At 43.6% G+C, this 18,089-nt stretch overlaps 1 protein-coding gene across 1 annotated transcript in view; it reads right to left on the reverse strand.

Annotated features, from left to right (window-relative positions):
• adgrd2 (adhesion G protein-coupled receptor D2) overlaps window positions 1–18,089 on the reverse strand; it is a 415,295-nt gene that overhangs the window by 214,421 nt on the left and 182,785 nt on the right. The window lies entirely within an intron of this gene.

Raw genomic sequence — 18,089 nt, forward strand, 5'->3', positions numbered from 1 at the left:
TATATATGTATATATATATATATATATATATATATATATATATATATATATATATATATATATATATATATATATATATATATATATATATATCTCCATCCATCCATTTTCTTCTGCTTTATCCGGAGTCGGGTCGCGGGGGCAGCAGCTCAAGCAAAGCCGCCCAGACCTCCCGATCCACACACACCTCGCCCAGCTCCTCCGGGGGAACCCCAAGGCATTCCCAAGCCAGCCGAGACACGTCATCCCTCCATCATGTCCTGGGTCTTGCCCGGGGCCTCCTCCCGATGGGACGTACCCAGAACACCTCTCTAGCGAGGCGTCCAGGGGGCATCTGGAAAAGATGCCCGAGCCACCTCAACTGGCTCCTTTCGATGTGGAGGAGTAGCGGCTCGACTCCGAGCTCATCCTGAGTGACTGAGCTCCTCCTGAGTGACCAAGCTCCTCACCCTATCTCTAAGGGAGCACCCAGCCACCCTGTGGAGGAAACTCATCTCAGCTGCTCCATAGGTGAGGATCGGAACGAAGATCGATCAGTAAATCGAGAGCTTTGCCCCCCTACTCAGCTCTCTCTTCACCACGATGGTCCGATACAGTGACCGCATCACTGCAGATGCTGCAACGATCCATCTATCGATCTCACGCTGCATCCGTCCCTCACTCGTGAACAAGACCCCGAGATACTTAAACTCCTCCACTTGAGGCAAGGAAACTCCATCGACCTGAAGAGGGCAAAGCACCTTTTTCCGGTCAAGAACCATGGCCTCGGATTTGGAGGTGCTGCTTTTCATCCCAGATGCTTCACACTCGGCTGCAAACTGCCCCAGTGCACACTGAAGGTCCTGATTTGACAAAGCCAACAGAACCACATCGTCCGCAAACAGCAGAGATGAGATTCTGTGGTTCCCAAACCAGACCCCCTCTACACCCTGGCTACACCTAGAAATTCTGTCCATAAAGATAATGAACAGAACCGGTGACAAAGGGCAGCCCTGACGTAGACCAATGTGCACTGGAAACAGGTTTGATTTACTACCGGCAATGCGAACCAAGCTCCTGCTGCGGTTGTACAGGGACCGGATATCCCTTAGCAAAGGACCCCGGACCCCGTACTCCCAGAGCACCCCCCACAGGGTGCCCCGAGGGACACGGTCGAATGCCTTCTCCAGATCCACAAAGCACATGTGGACTGGTTGGGCGAACTCCCATGAACCCTCGAGCACCTGATGGAGTGTGTAGAGCTGGTCCAGTGTGCCGCGACCAGGACGCAAACCACACTGCTCCTCCTGAATCCGAAGTTTGATTATCGGTCGAATTCTCCTCTCCAGTACTCTGGAATAGACCTTATCCGGGAGGCTGAGGACTGTGATCCCCCTGTAGATGGAACACACCCTCCGGTCCCCCTTCTTAAACAGAGGGACCACCACTCCAGTTTGCCAACCCAGAGGCACTGTCCCCGACCACCACGCGATGTTGCAGAGGCATGTCAGCCAAGACAGTCCCACAACATCCAGAGATTTAAGGTACTCAGGACGGATTTCATCCACCCCAGGAGCCTTGCCACCGAGGAGCTTTCTAACCACCTCGGTGACTTCGGCCTGGGTAATGGATGAGTCTGCCTCTGAGTCCCCAGTCTCTGCTTCCTCTTCGGAAGACGTGACGATGGGATTGAGGAGATCCTCCAAGTATTCCTTCCACCGCCCGACAACATTCCCAGTCAGGGTCAACAGCTCCCCACCCGCACCGTAGACAGTGCTGGTGGAGAGCTGCTTCCACCTCCTGAGGCGTCGGACAGTTTGCCAGAATTTCTTCAAGGCCGACCGATAGTCCTCCTTCAAAAATTAAATTCATGATAAGTAATTTATCCTAAACTTATGATCTGTTGTTTTTTCAGACATATGCAAAAACAAATCTTGAGAAACAAAATACAGTATGCGATAGTTAATAATAATTAAGAGCCTGTTCTTTCATATTTATGAATACATTTTACCACATTGCTGTTGTTTTTTTAATGAAAATCCAACCTATCATTCTTTTTGAGTTCTACACATGTGGTGATACCTTATTTACACCAGGATGTTAATAAAATCAATGCTGGCTATTCTCAGAATAAAGTACTTATATCCACAGTTTCAAATTAAGGACCATTATAACCGGATTAAAGACGGCCCACACTGGCGGAGGGCGCGCTGCGCTCCGAGCGGCCATCGACAGGCTGAAACGACCAGATCATTTCCAAAGTGAAGGCTATGTTGATCCGGCACATCGTGTGACTACCAGAGAAATCGCAGAAAATGTGGACATCAGCACTTTTGCAGCACATTCCACTGTTACAGGAGATTTTGTAATGAAAGACGTGCAGAGGAATTCGCACGTCGGAACGGAGCATGGCGCACAACAAACACCTCCGTGTTGGAAGTCTCACAGGACATGTTGTGGCATGCCCAGCTGTTACACAATTTCTCGGATACTCACTCAACTGAAAAGCCACCGAAAGCCGTCTGAATCTTCCGAATGGTTTCCAACACGGAGGTGTTTGTTGTGCGCCATGAGCGGCTCCGTCCTGACGCGCGAATTCGTCGGCACGTCTTTCATGATAAAATCTCCTGTAACAGTGGAATGTGCCGCAAAAGTGCTGATGTCCATATTTTCTGTGATTTTTCTGGTAGTCACACGACGTCCCGGATCAACACAGCCTTCACTTTGGAAATGATCTGGTCATTTCAGCCTGTCGATGGCCACCCGGAGCGCGGTGCGCCCTCCGCCGGTGTGGGCCGTCTTTAATCCGGTTGTAAGGGTCCTTAATCTGTGTGACGCCGATAGAATCTTCACCGAAAGCCATCTGAATTTTCCGAATGGTTTCCACCTGGCTGTCTCACACAGTTTCTGAAAAGATTTTCATGGAGCAAAGCGGCAGTCGCTCAGCCATTTCCCTGACAATGAAAATCCGACGAGGGGGCTGGCGAATGACGCAACCGACAGGCGTGAAAAAACTCACGCATGCACACGAAGGTTCAAGCTTGGCTGATGCAAGCGCACATGATTCAAATCCATATAGTTTTTGAAAAAAATAAAAAGGTCCGTTACTTTTTGGACAGACCTCGTAGAAACCATTGGCTTCTGGGGGCCTAAAGCGGCCCCCAGACCCCTGCCCTATGGGCTTCGGCCCTGCTGGCCTCACACTTTGCCCCCCCCAATTTCTAGTTCTAAACTGCGCCCTTGCAGTCTTATGCTGTTTTTCGTGCCCCCGTCATGAAAGCATGCCATTTTCTGGTAAGGTTGTTGTTTTTTAATTTTGACATTTATAATCCTCCCCCTTCTCCTAACTGTAACCATAACCATAATGTATGTGTCTCCAGCCAATGGGCAAGCCAATCACCTGACTTAAATTCAGTGGAAAATCTATGGAAATAACTAAAGATTAGAGTTCATAGAAGAGGTCCACAGATCGTTCAACATTTGAAGATTGTTTGTGTGGAAAAATAGGCCAAAATCACACCTGAGCAATGTATGCGACTAGTTTCTCCATACAGGAGGTGTCTTGAAGCTATCATTTAAAAAAAAAAAAAAACAAACAAAAAAAACGGCTTTTGTGCAAAGTATTAATACATTTCAGTAAATTCAATACATTTCAAAATCATAGGTGATCACAAACCCAACACAAACAACGAGTCAGATCTTCTGTCTTTGGGTGCCCTGCCCACTGCTGTAAGGAAGTGTCATTTACTTTCAACATGGAACAGCACCGACATGTAGCAGAAGACATCGAAAGGAGGGGAATTTTGATTTATGGTTTGATTTATAAACCAAACTAATTCCGGACAGTTTATCGAATTAACGTCAACTCTGTCATTTTTACAAAGTGAAAAATATTGCATAAATGTTTTAGTTTTAAGTAATGTGCTAATGCTGAAGGTTTGAGCATTAACAGCACACAGATGCCAAAAGGCATTATGGGAAAATGAGCCTCCCCTCATCACTGGGTGGTTGGTTTACGTATTTGTATAAACCATTACACAAGTTACTGTAATGTGTGTGTTGGTGTTGTGTAAATATGTCATTTTTTTCATTTGTTAAAAAAAGGCATTTGCAAAACTGAAAATTCTGTTTCTTAAGTGTGATTCAGCGTAACAAATAGTGACCATGTGACAGTTGGATGCTATTTGCACTCCCATCCAGTAGATGGCAGTAGTCCATTCATATTTGCGTGCCTGCTACTCAAAGGGTAAAAGAAATGAATCCCAGTCTTCTTTGCCATCATACATGGCTATCTTGACTTTGGTAGCTCCATGCAGTGACAGCTGTCCCAGGTGGAGCCATGCATGCTGGGATAGGACATTGGAGCATTCATTCATCTCTGTGACGCACAGCTGAGTCTTGTATGTGAGCGGTGTGTGTGTGTGTGGGGGGGGGCTGCATTATGAGACCTCTGTTGAATAATAGGCTTGTGTCTTAGATGTACCTTCCGGCAAATTGTACCAGTAGTTTTGACATGGAGGGTCTTACTTTTTGATTGAAAAAAAAACAAACACTGAGGAAAGAGGTTGCTGGCGTTGTGTGTTGGTCAGTTCTCTGGTTTTCTCTTTTGTAACTTGGTTTTTAGTGGCTTGAGTGTAAGTTTTTTTTTCCTTTGGAGATGTACTTGGCATGGTTCTTGGTGTTTCAGTGTGTGTTTTAACCATTTTTGATTGTTTAGGGCCTTTTTTGCACTGCATGATTCCACACGTTGCTCCCTCAGTTAGCGCAAAGCTATGCAGCTGGGCTACAGAGCCTGAACAACAATCATGTCCCTCAGGATATCCTCGCTATCAGAGAGCTTGGTTCCCTCCGCAGACCTCACTGCATCCGCAAAGGCTCCTGGAGAAAGTTTTATTCCATTGGACTGGGTCGTCTGTGCTGATTATCTGGTCAGGTGAGCGCATCGGTGCTCGGCATTCATGTCATTGGAGCACTGCAGCTTCTGGGACTTGTAGTCCTGATGTGACGACAGCGGTTTCTGACACTCTCCGGGTGCTGGCTGGAAAATGTGGAGTGGATTTTAAGCTACTTTGGCCTGTTCAACGATGTCAGTCTGTCAAACCCACGGAAGTCTTCGGGTTGGTCTCATTAACATCAGATCACTGTCCTCAAAATCCCTGTTGATTAATGATCTAATTATGAATCATCACTTGGACATGATTGTGTTATGTGAAACCTGGCTCAAACCCACAGCTGTTCTTCCTTTGATGAGGCCTGCCCACCATTTAGTCACGTGTCTCATGGTGCGAAGCAAGGCAGGGTGTTACTTTTATTTATAACCTTATTGGCTGTTGGGGGTCATAAATATAATTTGTTTGTGCATCTGATTCTCCGCTCTGTCCATGATGCTGTGTCAGGGTCAGAAGTATGGAAATCAGTCATGTTATTTTGTCACTGTTTATAGGCCTCCTGCCCCATATTCTCAATTATCAGATGGATTTGGTGCATTCATCTCTAGCCTGTCAGCTAGTGCGGACAACATTTTGATTATTGGTGAATAACATTCATATAAATAAGCCCTCTTATCCCCTCTGCAAATTTATTTACTTGTCAGTGCATTAGGATACCAGCAATGCATTCAGGATTCGACGCACATTAATGGAAATTCCCTGGATTTGGTTCTCACACGTGGCATTGCTGACATGAATATCGACATTTTACCTCTTGCCTCAGTTGTCTCTGACCACTCATTTATTATGTTTACATTTATGTTGCCACGTTTAGTGGAGCGAAAGCCTTGTCTACTACTGTGGCGACACAATAAACTCTCAACTATGACTGAATTTGAAGCTAGACTGCCTGAAATTTTGGCATCAGGTTTGGAGAATGTTCAGTCAGTGGATAGTCTTGCGGATCCCTTCAATTCAGCGTACAAGGCAACACTTGATAAGGCTGCACCTCCTCCTTTAAGGCCACACTTTCCCAAACCACAGTTGCCTTGGTTCAGTGGTTAGTTGTGTGACCTTAGGCAGAAGGCTAGAGGTTTGGAATGGAAATGGCAAAGTTTAAAATTAGTGGCCTGATGCTATCTTAGATCATAAGCCTGCACTACTGGCGAAAAAGTGGGCCTGTGATTCTGACTTGATCAGTAAAAACAAGTATAACTCAAAGTTTTTATTTGACATGGTAGCATTTCTCATTCATGGACGGCCACCTGTTATTCACTCTCCCTTTTCAGCACAAGACTTCTTGGACTATTTTGAGAAGAAAATTGAAGATATTAGGTTGAGCATATCTCAGCATGCCTTGGTCCAACCACCTCATTCTGCTATGGAGGTGGATGCTACCACTGGTGTTACTGGTGTTACCACTGGTGTAAATGTAGGTGTTACCTAGATTTACAGATTTTGATGGTATCTCGCTAGGTGCACTGATGAAGCTTGTGACATCTACAAAAAGCACAACCTGCTTATTTGATCCCATACAAACAAAAGTTTTCAAGGATCTATGGCTCATTCTTCGACTGTGCTGGAAATGGTTAATCTGTCATTAACCTCTGGCTCTGTTCCTAAATATTTTAAATCTGCACTGATTAGACCATGGCTTAAGAAATCTAATCTTGAAATATGGACTCACTCAATTCTGAGGAATAAATTATGGAATCACCCTGTAAATTTTCATCCCCAAAACTAACACCTGCATCAAATCAGATCTGCTCGTTAGTCTGCATCTAAAAAGGAGTGATCACACCTTGGAGAGCTGTTGCACCAAGTGGACTGACATGAATCATGGCTCCAACACGAGAGATGTCAATTGAAACAAAGGAGAGGATTATCAAACTCTTAAAAGAGGGTAAATCACACAATGTTGTAAAAGATATTGGTTATTCACAGTCAGCTGTGTCTAAACTCTGGACCAAATACAAACAACATGGGAAGATTGTTAAAGGCAAACATACTGGTAGACCAAGGAAGACATCAAAGCATCAAGACAGAAAACTTAAAGCAATATGTCTCAAAAATCGAAAATGCACAACAAAACAAATGAGGAAGGAATGGGAGGAAACTGGAGTCAACGTCTGTGACCGAACTGTAAGAAACCGCCTAAAGGAAATGGGATTTACATACAGAAAAGCTAAACGAAAGCCATCATTAACACCTAAACAGAAAAAAACAAGGTTACAATGGGCTAAGGAAAAGCAATCGTGGATGACTGGATGAAAAGTCATATTCAGTGATGAATCTCAAATTTGCATTGGGCAAGGTGAGGATGCTGGAACTTTTGTTTGGTGCCGTTCCAATGAGATTTATAAAGATGACTGCCTGTAGAGAACATGTACATTTCCACAGTCATTGATGATATGGGGCTGCATGTCAGGTAAAGGCACTGGGGAGATGGCTGTCATTACATCATCAATAAATGCACAAGTTTACATTGATATTTTGGACACTTTTCTTATCCCATCAATTGAAAGGATGTTTGGGGATGATGAAATCATTTTTCAAGATGATAATGCATCTTGCCATAGAGCAAAAACTGTGAAAACATTCCTTGCAAAAAGACACACAGGGTCAATGTCATGGCCTGCAAATAGTCCGGATCTTAATCCAATTGAAAATCTTTGGTGGAAGTTGAAGGAAATGGTCCATGACAAGGCTCCAGCCTGCAAAGCTGATCTGGCAACAGCAATCAGAGAAAGTTGGAGCCAGATTGATGAAGAGTACTGTTTGTAACTCATTAAGTCCATGCCTCAGAGACTGCAAGCTGTTATAAAAGCCAGAGGTGGTGCAACAAAATATTAGTGATGTGTTGGAGCGTTCATTTGTTTTTCATGATTCCATAATTTTTTTCCTCAGAATTGAGTGAGTCCATATTTTTTCCCTCTGCTTGGTCTAAAAAAGGAACCGTTACTGACAGCCACAAATTTTTTTCCTGATTTCTTATAGTGTTTCTTAAAGCCAGAAAGTTGCCATTTGAAATGACTTTAGTTTTGTGTCATGTCTGTGATCTGCTTTTTTTCTACAAAATAAACTGTTGTGTGGGCCGCCAGAAGAGGAGGTACTGCTGGCCCACCACCAGAGGGCGCCCTGTCTGGAGTGCGGGCTCCAGGCACCAGAGGGCGCAGCCGCCTCACAGGAGCAGCCAGGGTGACAGCTGTCACACATCACCTGCAACAGCTGTTACCAATCACCTGATCAGCAGGGGTACATCAGCAGGACGAAGTCTCCACCTCTTTGCCGAGATATCGTTCCACCTGGAAGGTAACGTACCTCAGCTGACTGTTTTGACAGTATCCTTTGTGACTTTGTGCATTATATTGTGGACTGCTTTTCCAACAAGAGGTGGAGGTAGCTTTCCTGCCGTACTGATTCCTGGGTGCAAACGCATCCTCAGTTAATTGCTTTTTTGTTCCTCGCCAGCAGTACCAGGTCCGACACGCGGAGGCAGTGGCCACCTGGGAGTTCGGGACTTGGCGGCTCCAGTATTCCCGGGGTCTGGTGGCGGAGGAAATCGTGTGGTTCCGGTTCTGCTTTGGACAGGCGTCTCCTATCTTCGAGCCTGCCCACACGACACCTTTGTGAATTGACTCTTGTCTATTGTTGCAATCTGTTGTATTTGTTGTGCACATTCACAACAGTAAAGTGTTGTTATTTGACCTACTCCATTGTCCGTTCATTTGCGCCCCCTGTTGTGGGTCCGTGTACCTACACTTTCCCAACATAAAAAACTGAATGAACATCCTCCGAGGACGGTGATTCCATAATTTTTGCCAGGGGTTGTATTACACCCATTCTAGCATCTTTGCACTGGCTTCTAGTCTCTGTCAGAGCAGATTTTAAGGTCAATCAATCAATCAATCAGTTTTATTTATATAGCGCCAAATCACAACAAACAGTTGCCCCAAGGCACTTTATATTGTAAGGCAAGGCCATACAATAATTACGTAAAAACCCCAACGGTCAAAACGACCCCCTGTGAGCAAGCACTTGGCGACAGTGGGAAGGAAAAACTCCCTTTTAACAGGAAGAAACCTCCAGCAGAACCAGGCTCAGGGAGGGGCAGTCTTCTGCTGGGACTGGTTGGGGCTGAGGGAGAGAACCAGGAAAAAGACATGCTGTGGAGGGGAGCAGAGATAAATCACTAATGATTAAATGCAGAGTGGTGCATACAGAGCAAAAAGAGAAACACTCAGTGCATCATGGGAACCTCCCAGCAGTCTAAGTCTATAGCAGCATAACTAAGGGATGGTTCAGGGTCACCTGATCCAGCCCTAACTATAAGCTTTAGCAAAAAGGAAAGTTTTAAGCCTAATCTTAAAAGTAGAGAGGGTGTCTGTCTCCCTGATCTGAATTGGGAGCTGGTTCCACAGGAGAGGAGTCTGAAAGCTGAAGGCTCTGCCTCCCATTCTACTCTTACAAACCCTAGGAACTACAAGTAAGCCTGCAGTCTGAGAGCGAAGCGCTCTATTGGGGTGATATGGTACTATGAGGTCCCTAAGATAAGATGGGACCTGATTATTCAAAACCTTATAAGTAAGAAGAATAATTTTAAATTCTATTCTAGAATTAACAGGAAGCCAATGAAGAGAGGCCAATATGGGTGAGATATGCTCTCGCCTTCTAGTCCCCGTTAGTACTCTAGCTGCAGCATTTTGAATGAACTGAAGGCTTTTCAGGGAACTTTTAGGACAACCTGATAATAATGAATTACAATAGTCCAGCCTAGAGGAAATAAATGCATTAATTAGTTTTTCAGCATCACTCTGAGACAAGACCTTTCTAATTTTAGAGATATTGCGTAAATGCAAAAAAGCAGTCCTACATATTTGTTTAATATGCGCTTTGAATGACATATCCTGATCAAAAATGACTCCAAGATTTCTCACAGTATTACTAGAGGTCAGGGTAATGTCATCCAGAGTAAGGATCTGGTTAGACACCATGTTTCTAAGATTTGTGGGGCCAAGTACAATAACTTCAGTTTTATCTGAGTTTAAAAGCAGGAAATTAGAGGTCATCCATGTCTTTATGTCTGTAAGACAATCCTGCAGTTTAGCTAATTGGTGTGTGTCCTCTGGCTTCATGGATAGATAAAGCTGGGTATCATCTGCAAAGCAATGAAAATTTAAGCAATGCTGTCTAATAATACTGCCTAAGGGAAGCATGTATAAAGTGAATAAAATTGGTCCTAGCACAGAACCTTGTGGAATTCCATAATTAACCTTAGTCTGTGAAGAAGATTCCCCATTTACATGAACAAATTGTAATCTATTAGATAAATATGATTCAAACCACCGCAGCGCAGTGCCTTTAATACCTATGGCATGCTCTAATCTCTGTAATAAAAATTTATGGTCAACAGTATCAAAAGCAGCACTGAGGTCTAACAGAACAAGCACAGAGATGAGTCCACTGTCTGAGGCCATAAGAAGATAATTTGTAACCTTCACTAATGCTGTTTCTGTACTATGATGAATTCTAAAACCTGACTGAAACTCTTCAAATAGACCATTCCTCTGCAGATGATCAGTTAGCTGTTTTACAACTACCCTTTCAAGAATTTCTGAGAGAAAAGGAAGGGTGGAGATTGGCCTATAATTAGCTAAGATAGCTGGGTCAAGTGATGGCTTTTTAAGTAATGGTTTAATTACTGCCACCTTAAAAGCCTGTGGTACATAGCCAACTAATAAAGATAGATTGATCATATTTAAGATCGAAGCATTAAATAATGGTAGGGCTTCCTTGAGCAGCCTGGTAGGAATGGGGTCTAATAGACATGTTGATGGTTTGGATGAAGTAACTAATGAAAATAACTCAGACAGAACAATCTGAGAGAAAGAGTCTAACCAAATACCGGAATCACTGAAAGCAGCCAAAGATAGTGATACGTCTTTGGGATGGTTATGAGTAATTTTTTCTCTAATAGTTAAAATTTTATTAGCAAAGAAAGTCATGAAGTCATTACTAGTTAAAGTTAAAGGAATACTCGGCTCAATAGAGCTCTGACTCTTTGTCAGCCTGGCTACTGTGCTGAAAAGACACCTGGGGTTGTTCTTATTTTCTTCAATTAGGGATGAGTAGTAAGATGTCCTAGCTTTACGGAGGGCTTTTTTATAGAGCAACAGGCTCTTTTTCCAGGCTAAGTGAAGATCTTCTAAATTAGTGAGATGCCATTTCCTCTCCAACTTAAGGGTTATCTGCTTTAAGCTGCGAGTTTGTGAGTTATACCACAGAGTCAGGCACTTCTGATTTAAAGCTCTCTTTTTCAGAGGAGCTACAGCATCCAAAGTTGTCTTCAATGAGGATGTAAAACTATTGACGAGATACTCTATCTCACTTACAGAGTTTAGGTAGCTACTTTGCACTGTGTTGGTATATGCCATTAGAGAACATAAAGAAGGAATCATGTCCTTAAACCTAGTTACAGTGCTTTCTGAGAGACTTCTAGTGTAATGAAACTTATTCCCCACTGCTGGGTAGTCCATCAGAGTAAATGTAAATGTTATTAAGAAATGATCAGACAGAAGGAAGTTTTCAGGGAATACTGTTAAGTCTTCAATTTCCATACCATAAGTCAGAACAAGATCTAAGATATGATTAAAGTGGTGGGTGGACCCATTTACATTTTGAGCAAAGCCAATTGAGTCTAATGTTTAATAGACCACATTTAACTGTTTTAGTCTGTGGTGCAGTTGAAGGTGCTATATTATTTTTTCTTTTTGAATTTTTATGCTTAAATAGATTTTTGCTGGTTATTGGTGGTCTGGGAGCTTCCTCCTCACAGTCACCCAGTCGGCCTGCTTTCCCGGCTGCTCGGGATCTGCTGGAAGGGAACTAACGGCGGCTAAGCTACCTTGGTCCGCACTGACTACAGGGGCCTGGCAAGCTGTAGAATTTTCCACGGTGCGTAGCCGAGTCTCCAATTCGCCCAGCCTGGCTTCCAAAGCTACGAATAAGCTACACTTATTACAAGTACCATTACTGCTAAAGGAGGCCGAGGAATAACTAAACATTTCACACCCAGAGCAGAAAAGTGCGGGAGAGACAGGAGAAGCCGCCATGCTAAATCGGCTAAGAGCTAGTAGCTGTGCTAAGCTAGTGGATTCCTAAAAACACACAAAGTGAATAATGTGTAAATAATTTAGAGGTGATTCAGCAGAGGGAGTGCTTTAGTTAAGGCACGTGAAGATTATACTGTGAAACAAATTGTTATCTAGTTATCTAGATCAATCTGCGCAAACTGCGCAGATTAAACAGCTAACAGATACAGCAAAACACCGCTGTGCTCCGGAACAGAAAGTGATACAATACCGCAGTGAGAGCCAACCTCCAGTAGAGGCAAGCAAGCCTCTACTGGAGGTTGGCCAGCAAGGTCTTGTTATTAACATATAAAGTTGTTCATGGACTGGCGCCTTCTTATCTGGGCTGATTTGGTGAAACCCTACATGCCCGCCTGGGTTTTGCGGTTGCAGGATGTGGGGCTATTGTGTGTTCCCAGGATGAAGAAGAAGTCAGCGGGTCAAAGAGCTTTTTTTTATTGTGCACCTGCTCTGTGGAACAGTCTCCCTGTAGACCATGAGGCAGTCAGAGTCTGTGGACATTTTTAAGTTAAGACTTAAAGTGTATTTTTATTCTCTTTCTTATGAATAGCTTTTGTTTTTTTTAATCTGTTGTATTCTTTTACTTGTGTTTTTAATTATGTATTTGAATTTTTTTTATTTACTCACTTATTTTAAATTTTATTTTGAACTGTTGTGTGGGGCGCCTTGAAGCAACTTTTGTTGTGATTTGGCGCATTATAAGCTGATGAAATTGAAATTAATTGAAATTACCTCCAATTCTGCTGTAAATGACATATCAGCTTGACAGTTAGATTGCTCCTGCATCCCTCAGAATGTTGATGGAGGATTAATAGCACCTGCATGCTGATTTTGCTGACTCAACACTGCAGTTTTCTCTCTTGTTCCTCTTGGCTCTGCCGTTACCTGCTTTTGTCTTTTGCTTTTGTCCTTTTTTTGTTGACAGTGCAGCTTATTATTATTATTATTATTATTGGGTTTTTTTTACAGTGCAGCTTATTTTCTTTTATAGTGCAGCCATTTACTTTTACTTGCTTTACTCAGCCTGCACTCATTAATGTCCTTTATTTAGTCAGTCTTTTAGCAGTGCAGTAGAACTTGTGTCATTTTTTTGCAGTGTAACAGCCACTTACTCGGCACCTTGCTAGCTTTTGCGCACACACAGAGCACCACTCCACTCCTCTTCATTGTTACTACTGCAAATTTACATCTGCAGTTATCTTTTTTTTCTGTCTCTTATCGTCTCTTTTATCCAATCTTACCTTCATCCTGAAGCCACTCATCTGATGTGACAAGGCCGTTTCTCCTGGTCAGAACCTGCATCTGAATTTCCCACTTGGACACAAGTTGTTAGTTTCTGCCAGCAAAGAGGCTGGATAGATGTCTGGCTATGTGCAGTAGAAGGATGACTAGTGATGAGGAAAATTAATTTCAGTTTTTGTGTCATGTATCAGAACTTTGGCAGACATGTCATTATGGAGAAGATTCAGAATTTTGATGAATTTCTTCAGCCTGCTAATTTTGCTCAAGATCTTCAACAGAAGTGGGCATGCCATGATGTCAAATGCCTTCATCAAGATGATGAAGGTGATGTACAAAGGTTGGTGTTGGTGTTGCTCTCGACAATTTTCTTGCAATTGGCAGACAGTACATGTTGATAATCACTGAGTCTTTCACATCTGCTGGTATTTATTCTTAAATCCAGATTTTAATGAGTTATTCCAGTTAGTGTTGGAGAAAGGCACTTCCTTCTTTAACCCTCTGGAGTTGAATGACGCGCCCTCTCGTAAAAAGTCACATGACCTAATTAAGCAGACATAACACTCAATCTGCTGCACTCTGAGGCACCCTTTAAATGTGTGTTGAACGTGGAGACTTCAACCTTCATAGCACTTTTTAAATGTTGTTAATAGGTGTAGTATAACTGGATTTATGAGCAAGGGCACAATTTAGAACTAGAAATTGGGGGGGGGCAAAGTGCGAGGCCCGCAGGGCTGAAGCCATAGGCCGGGGGTCTGGGGGCCACTTTAGGCCCCCAGAAGCCAACGGTCTCTTGATAAGCTCAGATGCATTCTGAGCATCCAGAACAGTAATTTTAATGTTTTGAGAAGACCATAAAGTGGACACCATTTGACTTATGCACTTTGTATTTATTAACATCCTGGTGTAAATAAGGTATCACCACATGTGTAGAACTCAAAAAGAATGATAGGTTGAGTTTTCTTTAAAAAAAACAACGGCAATGTGGTAAAATGTATTCATAAATATGAAAGAACAGGCTTAATAGTTAATAATTATTAACTATCACATACTGTATTTTTTTTCTCAAGATTTGTTTTTGCATAAGTTTGAAAAAACAACAGATCATAAGTTTAGGATAAATTACTTATCATGAATTTAATTTTCGAAGTGGCACTAATGACAACAGTCATATTGAACATAATTTTGCTTGCATAGACTGATTTTGGAGATCAAGCAATAATTGCAGATGGGCTTTCTGAGGTCCCAGATAGCTTTTCTGATTTCCTTTTCTAAGTTTCAGAATTTAGTAAATTAGCATATGGTCCATTGATACTTATGTGTAGACACTAGTCCCTAGAGGCAACTATTTTTGTTTTCAAATCTGGGCAAATGCAGTCCCAGAAAATTCCGAATGTGACAAGAAACAGGTGTTGTAAACAAGTCAATGCTGCTAAAAATACAAACTTGCAGAAACAAAGATACTATTCTGACATGGTTCTGCACATATGACTGACATGGTTTGCACATAAGACTGGCATAGCATGTTTCAAGTACACACATATATGTCAGAAGGTTGGGGGGAGCATACCATATTCTGTCCCCCCTGGTTGATAAGGTGGGGGGGACATGTTCCCCCTACCCCCCACCAAATTGCGCCCATGCTTATGAGTATTTTTTATGCCATGCATTTTCATGAATATCACTGTCATTGTTCACTGCGCATTTATGTACACACATGCAGCCAAAAGGATCACTTCCTTCTCTTCTGCAGCAGCAACAGTGGTGGGAAGAAATATGATGCCTTCTTCCTCATTGGTTGGCTCCTGAAATTTTCCACCAATCAGAAATCACTAACCCCACGTGTGTTCACTAACCCCACGTGGGTTTGATCACAGCCCACCCACGCCACATGGGTCTGATTGTATGTGTGTTTTCTCTTTGTTACTGATATGTGGTTAGTATTTTGTTGTTTGTTTGATTGTTTGTTTGTTTGTTTGTTTGTTTTTGTTAAAAATGTGGCGTTTTATGAATGTGGAGCAAGCGCTTCAGTTATTTTTTGAACTGGAGGAAGACTCAGCACGCAGCACATTGTTGGAGTCTGAAACAGACAGTGAGGATTCTGGTCATGAAAGAGATGATCCCTCTTCTGTTCTGGAGGAGCAACCAAAGCAGGTGGATCCACCAACAGGCGCACGGAGATCTGAAGAGAGGGTCGGAGCTTACGCTTCTGTTTCCAGATAAGGACCTCCGCTCGGACGTGCAGCAGAGACACGCCCCAGCGCTGACTGCTGGAACATGGAGGAGGATGCAGACACTGGTCACCAGGAGTCCAGGTTGATACACTTTCCACCCAAAGTCCAAAAGGCCTTTTTCTTTTGTTTTTTTTGCAAATGACACAAATAGAACAATTTGCACCAACGCCCATAAAATTGCTGCAAAAAAACAAGGCATTAGAGAAAAAATACAACTGGACAAACATTGAAATGGAAGATCTGTACAAATTTTTTGGACTTCTGATATACAGTACATGTCATTGGTGTCACTGCCAAGTCTCCAGGACTACTGGAAACAAACTCATATTTTGTCTGTGCCCTTTCCAGCGAAAGTTATGTCCAGAGATTTAGATCGATATTCTGGAACATCCACCTAGGTGATCGAGGTGAGGATTTAGAAAATGATAGAAAAAGAGGAACAGCAGGTCATGACAAACTGTTTTGAGTCAGGCCTCTTCATGATGACATCCTCAGTGCCTGCCAGGCTTATTACCACCTGAGGAGGGAGCTGGCAGTGGATGAAAAGATGGTGGTGATGAAGGCTAAAACTGGAATGACTCAATATGGCTCAAAGGGGCAAGCCAACAAAATGGGGCATGAAACTTTTGTGTTTGCTGTTTCAAGTAATGGCTACACACTCAAGTTCACCATTTACACTGGCAAGACTGTGACCACAAGTGAGCACAGGCTGTCATACAATGTTGTCATGAACCTGATCCAGCCATCCTCGCTTGGTACTGGGTACCACATTTACATGGACAATTTTTACACAAGTCCCAAACTGTTCATGGACCTGGCTAACATGAAGTTTGGGGCATGTGGACCATACAGGGAGAGCACATGATGCCCCACAGGGAAGGCAAATGCTCTGACAAAAACATCTGAAAGAGGATCTATAAGATGGATAACAGAGGAGCCCCTGGTGTTTGTAAAGTGGATGGACACACGGGAGGTGTCTGTGTGCTCCAACAGCCATCATCCGTTTTTGGGTGTGACAGGGCAGAGAAGGGTGAAGGATGCAAAGGATGGATGTTGGATGGTGAAAGACATTCCCTGTCCTACCCCAGTGTTGGCTTATAATGAAAACACGGGTGGAGTTGACCTACAGTATCTGACCAGGTAATCCAGTACTCCTCCACCCAATGGAAAACTGCACGCTGCTACAGGACAGTGTTGCTGCACTTCCTTGACATTGCAACCACAAATGCATTCATCTTGCATTGTGAGATCAGCAATGTGAAGCAAGTGCGGCCCATGACACACAAGGACTTTATGGTGGAGCTGGTGTGTCAACTGTGTGGCACAGACAAAACAGGTGTCCCACAGAACAGGAGCCAGAACCATGTTCCTGTGCACATTGTGACAGGCACAGATCCTCAGCAAAAAGCCACAAGAGGCAGATTGAGGTGCCAATGGTGCCTTCACATGGGCAACAAAAGGAGTGACACGCCATGGAAGTGTCAGGCCTGCGATGTGCCCCTCTGTGTTGTGTTGAACAGGAATTGTTTTTTGAGTGGCACAAATAGTTTAGCATGTACTGCACTACATTGTACATATGTTTTTGAAATTTACTATTTATATTTCAACCTGGTCCCACAGCAAGTCGTGATTCAGCAACATGAAATATACATTAATCTACTGGTTTATGATATTGTGAAGAAGAGTGCCTCATGTTGTGTGGGCCGCCCGAAGAGGTGGTACTGCTGGCTCACCACCAGAGGGCGCCCTGCCTGTTGTCAGGTTTCAGGTACCAGAGGGCGCAGCCGCCTCACAGGAGCTCCAGGTGCGCCGACACTGACAGCTGTCAGTCATCATGGTCATCATCATCACCACCATAAAAGCCTGGGAGAATCATCAGAACCCTGCCGAGTTATCAGCTTACCCGTCAGGTAACCGACTCAGCCGTCTTGTGCCGTACGCACATGTTTTGCTTCTGATCTTTGCAGTCGTGATCCTTACAGCTTGGAGCTGGGTTTGTGGAAGTTTGGAGGAGCTGGCGTTTCCACTCCTCACTTTCCTAACTTTCTAACTATTACATTAGGCACTGCACGTTTTCAGTGTTCCTGTTTTCTGGGAGTGGTGGAGTTTTCCCTCAGGAGAGGAACTGAACTTTTTGCTGACTGTTGCTGGGTGTACACACACCCACCTATAACCTGTGTCTGTTCCTGCCATTAGTACCGGATCTGACAGCTGGGAGCAGTGGCCACCTGGGGACTCAGGACTTGGTGGCTCTGGTTTATTGCAGGTCTCCGTTGGCGGTGGAACCTCGTGGGTCCCGGCTATTCTCTGGATAGGCGTCTCCTACCCTCGGGCCTGCCCACGCGTCACCTTTTGTGTAGATTGATTGACAGACTAAAAGCATATTGGGTTGTTGTGCACATTTGCAGAATAAATTGTTATTTATTCGGACTTCCTATTGGCCGTTCATTTACGCCCCCTGTCATGGGTCTGTGTACTTCACTTTCCCAACAGGATAACTCGGCCACGTCATGGACTCCGAGGGGCGTTCACCACCGATTAAACCACCAATGGAAATG

The sequence above is a fragment of the Thalassophryne amazonica genome, chromosome 5 (assembly GCF_902500255.1).
Source record: "Thalassophryne amazonica chromosome 5, fThaAma1.1, whole genome shotgun sequence".
NCBI lineage: Eukaryota > Metazoa > Chordata > Actinopteri > Batrachoidiformes > Batrachoididae > Thalassophryne > Thalassophryne amazonica.